The sequence below is a fragment of the Vicia villosa genome, linkage group LG3 (assembly GCF_029867415.1).
Source record: "Vicia villosa cultivar HV-30 ecotype Madison, WI linkage group LG3, Vvil1.0, whole genome shotgun sequence".
Taxonomy (NCBI): domain Eukaryota; kingdom Viridiplantae; phylum Streptophyta; class Magnoliopsida; order Fabales; family Fabaceae; genus Vicia; species Vicia villosa.
Genome location: NC_081182.1, coordinates 127,222,698 through 127,232,274, shown reverse-complemented (window position 1 = coordinate 127,232,274; position 9,577 = coordinate 127,222,698).

Sequence of the window (9,577 nt, the reverse complement as noted above, 5' to 3'; positions counted from 1 at the left end):
AAATCTGAACAAGCATGTGTGACAAAGAATTGAAGCTAACGAAATGTTCAAGAAAATGCCGCCGGAATGGACTTCATACGATAAAAATCAAAGAAGTTATGAATTTTCAAACTTGGCGTGACATACTCGAAAACACACTTTTTACTGAAAGATTGTGACGTTCTTCAAAATGCAGGGAATTTTCAGTGCATAGTTGGTCGATAGTCCGAACATATGAAATCTTGGTAATAATGGCACGACGCTCCAGTTAAATTTTCGGGCGAATTCGACTAGCGGATTATGAGATATGAATTTTCTGAGATCCGAAACCCTACATTCAGCACCTTTTTCTCTATAAAAATCCAAGTAATTTGCAAATTCGACCACTTTCCTCAAAGAATTGGCTTCCGAGCCGAACCCAAAAGTTGTATATATCGTTGAACCAGTCGGGGCCACTTGGGAATTCAACTCATATCACTTTCCAAATAGGACTTGTGAATTTTCTCGTATTTCCACTGTTTAAACCATTCTTCACGTCGCACTTCCTTAAAATTACAAGAACTCTTTATTGTTTTTCTTGAATTTTTGAATGACGAAATAAACGTCGTTAATAACTTATAGCTCAAATAAATAGGGAAAATTTTGGGGGACAACAGATATTCAGGTCTAGGAATAGATTGGAATTTCATTGGGTAGATTTTAAGTGAGGAGTTGCAAACGGGGGAGTTTAACTCCGAATTATTTTGCTTATATTGGATTCCCTTCTGGCTTGGTAGCCCCCATACTAGATTGTTTGAACCGAACTGGGTAAACAATTCTGTGTGTTCTTTATTGTTTTTATGTGTTTCTGTTTCAACGATTTGTGTTGTGTTATTGCGGATGTCATAACATCCAGTATGACATCAAGCGTGAGTTACTAGAACTTTCAATTGGCATCAGAGCAAGCACCCTGCCTTTTTACATCTGGGTGAGATCTAGGGACAACAAAATTCTGGTACTATGGAGAAAGAATTGGTAGTGTTTGGGAATAGACCACCCATCCTAGATGGCTCTAACTATGACTACTGGAAACCTTGTATGGTAGCCGTCATAAAATCTGTGGACAGCAAGGCCTGGAGAGTTGTGGAAAGTGGATGGAAACATCCTGACAAGGTTATGGAAGATGGAACCACTGCTCTAATTCCTAAAGCACAATGGAACAAAACAGAAGAAGAGTTAGCTTTGGGAAATTCCAAGGCCCTAATTGCCTTGTTCAATGGAATTGACAAGAACATATTTAGGCTTGTGCAACAGTGTGAACTAGCTAAAGAGGTTTGGGATATTCTCAAAACATATTATGAAGGCACATCCAAGGTAAAGATGTCTAAACTTCAAATGCTTACCACTAAGTTTGAAAATCTCAAGATTAAAGAGGATGAAACAAATTATGAATTCAACATGAATGTCCTTGAGATTGCAAATAACTCAAGAGCCTTAGGAGAAAAAATGTCTGAAGAAAAAATGGTAAGAAAGATCCTCAGATTATTGCCTAAGAGATTTGATATTAAGGTGACTGCCATAGAATAAGCCCAAAACATCAGCAACATGAAGCTGGACGAACTCATTGGTTCTCTACAAACCTCTGAGTTAAGCATTTGTGAGTCTGTTGAAAAGAAGAACAAAAGAATAGCTTTTGTTTCCAACACACAAGATAATTCAAGAGGAAGCAATGGTGGAAGTGATGAAAATATATCAGAAGCCATAGCCATGCTTGGAAAACAATTTAACAGGTTGATTAAAAGGATTGATCAGAATTCCAGACCCAATGTTAATAACACTTCCAATGACATCAACAAGACCTATTATCCTAGAAGAAGATTCAAAGCTGGAGAGAAGCCTAATCAAGGAAAAGGGGTTTAGTCTCATGGATGTGAAGGATATGGACACATTAAAGATGAATGTCCTACCTACCTCAAAGAACAAAGGAAAGGGATGTCTGTCACCCAGTCTGATGGAGATTCAGATAGTGATGCTGAAGAGGAATGTGTTGCACTAACGAGTGTGTGTACACTTGAATACAAATTCGGAAAAGGGGATTCTACCTTTGAAGAACTAGCTGCCTCATACAATGATCTATGTGTCAAGAGTACAAAAGTGTGTAATATAAGGGAGAAGCAAAAGAAAATTATAGAAGAGTTGGAAGTCGAGAAGAAAGAACTTCTAGCAACTATAACACATCTCAATGGTGAAGTCAACACACTCAACTTTAAACTAGATAAGATGTCAAGATCAATCAAAATGCTAAACAATGGGACTGACTCCCTGGAAAAGATTCTGGAACTTGGACAGGATGTAGGGAATATGTCGGGATTAGGTTTTATAAATAAACCTGAACCCAATCTAGGATGTAAAAGGTCAGAACCTGAAGCTCACCATGTCAACCAGATGTCAGTATCGATGTCACGACATTAGGAAAAGAGAAACTGGAACCGTTCTGCTATAAACTGTTTGGTTACCCCTGTCAAACAGCTCAGTATAATCTCAAGCAGCACAACCCTATCAAGAAACAACAATGGGTTACCAAAGTTTCTGCTTTAATTGCTCAGTCCTCCTTGAGGGTGTCAACCAAAAGAGACTGGTATTTTATTAGTGGATGTTCAGAACACATGACAGGAATGAGGAACTTGTTGGAAGAGATCAAGCCGCATTCCACTAGCTATGTAACTTTTGGTGATGGAGCCAGAGGAGAGATTAAAGGGGTAGGAAAACTAGAACATTCAGGAGCCCCTCAACTAGACAGTGTTCTGCTGGTCAAAGGGTTGGCTGCAAACTTGATCAGTATCAGTCAACTGTGTGATCAAGGACTAAGAGCCAGATTTACCAAAGATGAATGTGTAGTCACAAATGTAGAAAATGTAGAGGTCGTGAAAGGAGTTAGATCCAAAGATAACTGTTACTTGTGGGAACCCAAAACCGCAAGTCATTCATCTATATGCTCCATGGAAAAAGAAGAAAAAGAAGTGAGACTAAGGCATTAAAAACTGGGCCATCTACATCTGAGAGGAATGAAAAAGATCATAAACAAGGAAGTTGTGAGAGGAATTCCAAAACTACAGATTGATGAAGGCAAAGTGTGCAGAGAATGTCAGGCAGGCAAGAAAACCAGGACCTCTCATCAAAAGATTAATCAACTCACTACTTCCAAAACCTCAGAACTATTGCATATGGATCTAATGGGACCAATGCAAGTGGAAAGTCTTGGAGGGAAAAGGTATGCATATGTGGTGGTTGATGATTACTCTAGATACACATGGATAAGCTTCATTAGAGAAAAGTCAGATGTGTTTGAAGTGTTTAAGGATCTCTGCACAAGACTGCAAAGAGAAAAGGAAAGTGATGTCATCATAATCAGGAGTGATCATGGAAAGGAATTTGAGAATGCCAAATTTGCTGAATTATGCTCAAATGAAGAAATCAGTCATGAATTTTCTTCTCCAATTACACCTCAACAAAATGGAGTAGTAGAAAGGAAAAACAGGACTATACAAGAATCAGCCAGAGCAATGATTCATGCAAAGAAGATACCCATGTACTTTTAGGCTGAAGCCATGAACACAGTCTGTTATGTCCATAAAAGAGTAACATTGAGAAAAGGAACCTCCTCTACTCTTTATTAACTCTAGAGAGGTAAGAAACCAACTGTCAAGTACTTTCATGTGTTTGGTAGCAAGTGCTATATCTTGACAGATCGTGACCAAAGAAGGAAAATGGACTCCAAAAGTGATGAAGGTATATTCTTGGGATACTTCACAAATAGTAGAGCTTATAGAGTATTCAACACCAGAACACAAGTGTTGATGGAATCCATCAATGTTATTGTTGATGATCAACATGGAGAATTTAATGTCACAGAGAATGTCGAAACATTCCTTGAAATTCAGGCTGAACAGACAGACCAACCTTAAGTGAGTAATGAGACCCCTTATGAACCTGAACCTGAAGCAGTCAGCAAAGATCCATCTATAAGAGTTCTGAAAGATCACCCAAGGAACTTATCATAGGAGATCTCAACAGTGGAATCATGACTAGATTAAGAGGAACCATAGCCAACTCCTGCTTTATGTGCAAAATTGAACCAAAAAATGTGAAGGAAGCTCTGACATATGAGTTTTGGATCAATGCCATGCAAGATGAACTTGCTTAGTTCAAAAGAAATGAAGTATGGGAACTGGTACCTAGACCAGAAGGAACGAATATTATTGGTACCAAGTAGATATACAAGAATAAGTATGATGAAAAAGGAGTCATAACCAGAAACAAAGCCAGACTTGTAGCAAAGGGATATACTCAAGTAGAGGGAGTAGACTTTGATGAGACGTTTGCACCACTAGAAAGACTTGAGTCAATCAGACTACTACTGGGAGTAGCCTGCATCTTGAAGTGTAAGCTATATCATATGGATGTAAAAAGTGCCTTTCTCACTGGTTATTTGAATGAAGAAGTGTACGTGGAACAACCTAAAGTTTTGCTGATCCAAACCTACCTGATCAAGTCTACAAACTAAGAAAAGCTCTCTAAGGTTTGAAACAAGCTCCTAGAGCTTGGTATGAGAAGTTAATTGAATTTTTGACCACTAATGGATATTAGAAAGGAGGAATAGACAAAACCCTCTTTGTAAAGAATGAAGATGGAAGAATCATGATTGCACAAATATATGTGGATGACATAGTGTTTAGAGGTATGTCTGATGCAGTGGTAAAACACTTTGTCACTCAAATGCTGACTGAGTTTGAAATGAGTATGGTTGGAGAATTGACTTACTTCATTTGTCTTCAAATCAAGCAAATGAAAGACTCCACCTTTTTGTCTCAAAGCAAATATGCCAAGAACATAGTGAAAAAGTTTGGAATGGTTAATGCGAGTCACAAAAGAACTCCTGCACCAACACATCTAAAGCTATCCAAATATGAAGGGGACATAAGTGTCGACCAGAGTTTGTACAGGAGCATGATTGGAAGCTTGCTATACTTAATAGCCAGCAGACAAAATATTTTGCATTTGCAGTTGGAGTATGTGCCAGATATCAAGCAGAGCCAAAGGTAAGTCACTTAAACTAATTCAAGAGAATCTACAAATATGTAAATGGAACTTCTGACTATGGCATATTGTACACTCACGGGTGTGATCCTGTTCTGGCTGGATATTGTGATGCTGACTAGGCCGAAAGTGCTGATGACAGAAAAAGCACGTCTGAAGGATGTTTCTTCTTAGGAAACAATCTCATATCATGGCTTAACAAGAAGTAGAACTGTGTCTCATTGTCAATTGCTGAAGCATAATACATAGCAGCTGGTAGTAGCTGTTTTCAACTAGTTTGGATGAAACAAATGCTGATTGAATATAATGTTTCACAAAATGTCATGACTTTATATTGTGACAATCTCAGTGCTATCAACATCTCCAAAAATCCAATTCAGCATAGCAGAACAAAACATATAGATATCTGACATCACTTTATCAGAGAACTCGTAGAAAACAAGGTGATCAGCTTAGAACATGTCTCTACTGAACTTCATCTAGCTGACATTTTCACAAAAGCCCTCGATGCTACAAAGTTTGAAAACTTGCGGAGCAAGTTAGGAATCTTCATCTTTGAGGAACCATAATTGAAAAATAAAAAATAAAATTCATGAGGATAAGATAGTTGTTTGCTTTGGCAACTTTTATGGCCAAACAGGGGGAGAAGTAATGTCGCCCCAGAACAACAAGTATGTGTTTGTGTGATCAACAATTCTGATGTGCTTATTTTGTATTGATCTGTTTGTGCTGCTCTTGCGGCGTGGTTGGTTTAACTTTGTAAGCACTATGTGCATACATGTGGTGTATGTTGTGTGTACTATATTAGCTCTAATTTTGGTTGGTTGTTTTGTTTCTGCTGCAAGTGTTTCTCTGATATGGTGTGACAGGTTGTTTTAGCTAAAAATTTGCCAAAGGGGGGGATTGTAGATGTTTTCAAGTTGGCTGCATTTGTGGTAAAACATACATGGGTGTTTAATGTCATGACTGATGTCATGACATGAATTATATTGTGTTATGCATGTTGCATTTGTGTTTAACTAATACACGTTCTGTTAGTGAATGTCATGACCGATGTCATGACATCATTGTCTAATAGTAGAGGTTGTTATATTTTATTAATGTGTTTCCTGATTTCTCTGAATCTACAATTTAAGAAACCTTTTATTGTGTGCTGAATATTTCGTCTAGAAGATTTCGCTGACAGCATATTCTGTAACGAGTGTGTGTCTCTTGATTGAAGCTTTTAAGCAGATCAAGGTTTGTTTTTGAAGTGTGTCTTCTCTCTGAATTTGTTTAATGTTTATTTGTAATCACTGCTGTGATTGAGGGGGAGTGAGTGGAGATACTCAGGTCTAGGAATAGATTGGAAATTCATTGGGTAGATTCTATGTGAGGAGTTGTAAACGGGGGAGTTTAACTCCGAATTAATTATGCTTATATTAGATTCCCTCCCTGTCATACCCCAAATTTGTCCTACCCTTTCAATTTTATCTGGCTTAGGCTTATGAATTTCATAATCTCATGTACATACCTCCATTAGGGCATTTGCATGGCCTTGCATTCATTCATCAAATAAACATCTAAAGCATGTGATCTAGGGTTTCACAATGTCCAGGGTCTCTACACTATGCAAATTTGTTCATCATAGGTGTTCATTGTTCATGGATTAAAGTACTCTTTGTATGCTTAGAATTATCAGATAAGTCTTGAGGCGTAGGCCTTATGATCATCAGAGAGTTTTGCTCAGCATTTGGATTATATTCATTAAAGTGGTCAAAAGTTATCACTTGTGGTATGAGTCATCCACTCTGAGATTTAATTTAAGGATGTGGATTGAAGTATGGAGATTTCAAGTGGATTTAGTCAATGGCGGATTGTGGTTAGAGGATTTGTGTTTATATTTGAGAAGCAAAGGGAAGTTCCAAGTTTCATCTTAATGCAAGCCTTGTGGAAGCAATTTGCTAAGAATTTTGACCTTGGGTCAAAGTCAACTATGACATGTTGACCCTTTTGTCTCAAGTTCATCTTGAACAATTCGGTGCCATCATATCATACTTGTTGGTATCTATTCAAGGTTTTGGAGATCAAAAGAGAATTCTTGAATTTTGAACAAAAAGGAGGGAAGAACATATTCAAAGGCTATTTAAAGAGGGAAGAAAATTTCATTACTTCATCACATCATATCAAATATTGTTACAAAAAGAAGAACCATTTCATTGCCAAACCGTTTCATTACAATTTCATGAACCATGTCTATTATTCATTACATCCCAACAATTCATTCAAGAATACATTCTAACATCCTCTACAAAAAAGAAAAAACAAAGTTACAAGAGTTTTATTCGATTAAACTCCAAGATACACAAAAGTACACCAAAAACTATGTCCATACCATTTCAATCCGAAATCCCATTACAAAAAAAATACAATTCCATTACAAAGAAAATCTATACAAAGATATACATTTAACCACCTATCCTAAACCTATTTCTCTTCATTTCTTCCACCTCCATTCTTCAAACCATCTGCTTGTTCTCCAAATAACCTTAACAGAATCCTGCATCAATACATCATTCAGCACACATCCATCAAAATACAAATCCACTCAGCACAAAGTAAAGAAAAACAATCCACATTCAATTCAAGTGTAAGAATCGGTCAGTACAACAAAGGAAGTGTTTCCAGAGAAAGTGAACCAACGTAACAATCTCGACATCTCGTTACGAGGGGACTTACCTAGTAGCTTCGGGTTCAGCTATGCTCCATATACTGTGGCACCGACTTGTCGAAACAACATCTACCTGCATAACAAAGAATCAATTCAGCTCCAGTTTGCGGCAAACTCGACTCCGGTTCACAGGCCAGTTCATCATACAGTAGCATTCAACTATCAAACTAAGCCTAACATGCTATTGACCAAAGTCATTCCATACCAAAGTTCAAACCGTCATTCATTCAAATACTGACAACAGTAGCAGTTAACCTTTTTAACTCTAAACTAACTGTTTTAACCAACTAACCTTCTAACTGTCTATAACCGACCCTAACAACCTCATAACAGATTCAGTTACAAACCAATTCAACCCTCCACATAACTAACTTTCCAACCAATTCCTAACAACCTAACATTCAGTTAATTGAATCCTAACCATCCTAACAGAAAATGTAACAGAAAATCAGTGGGAAACTAACCTGAGAACTTCTATAAGTCTGAACTCTGCTTCATTTCAATCCTCTCTCTCCATTCATTCATTCATGACCTCCAATTTCACTCTCTGAATTCACTCATCACCAACCACCTCACCCTTCTCATCATCTTCATTCTCTCTTCACTTCACTCCCATTCTTCATCTTCACTACTTCTTCTCCTCCATAATTCAATCTCTCAACCACCTTCAATTCTCCACCACTGCTACGCCATAATCATTCTTCATCCATACTCTTCATCAACCATAACCATAGAAAACGAATAGAAGAAATCATAACAAGGAAAAGGAATAGAAAAGGAATCGAAAGAGGTTGATAACAGAAAGATAAGAAGGTAACAGAAATCAAACTCACCATAACAGAATCTTCAATCTCTTCATCGATACATCTTCAACTCACCTTCAAGAATCATCTGCATCCAACGTTCTTCATCAGCATCAACAACATCTCAGCACCTTCAACCTTCGCTCTGTCCTTCCGTCAACAAGGGTATCGACACCAAGCGCGCAACAACAAATTCAGAAATGTGCAAAGAAGAAGATGAAACAACGTCAAGACTTCGAAGCGAACGAAAGAAGAAGAAAAATGAAATTCAGAAACGCATCGGATACGGTTACATGAATCTTTGGACATCCTCTCGGATCCGCCTCTCTGCTTCGTCAAATCTGAAACGGTAGGGATGTAACTGTTCTTCACAAATCTGATTCACCATGTCAACCGTCGATTGAAATTGAAAACGGAACGGAATGGTGATAACATATTCAAGACGGATTGCGAGAGAGAGCTGAGAGAGTGAATCGAAGAGAGGTGGCCGCTGTTCATCGCGCGGACGTTTGATGTTGGTGCCACCGTGTTCGATCGGAGAAGATGAGTTGATCGCCGGAGATTTGAAGATTCCGCCGCGCCGTGTCATTGAGGAAGAAGAAGTTCAATGGTCACAAAGTTAGGTAACCCTAATTCCCCTTTTATGATTTCAATTATATTGTTAATTTAATCTGTCTTAATTAGCGATAATTTGTATAATTAAATGTGGTTAACTCAGAAATATTGATAAAAATCTGATAACTGAATTGTAAAAATATGAGTTAGTTTGAATTTGGATCATCAATAATATCTGGGCCACCGAATTGCTTCTATACCCTCCATAAGCCCATAGCACACTTTTTTGCATCATAAAACCTGTACAAAAAATCATCATAGGCCTGACCATGTGGGCCTACGCCAGTTACTCATCACACCAGTAGTTTCAATTTGCACCCCCCTAATCACATGTTTTAACTATTGTTAGAATTTAGTTTTGTTGTAGTTCTTTTTCTTTTTTCTTTTCTTCCTT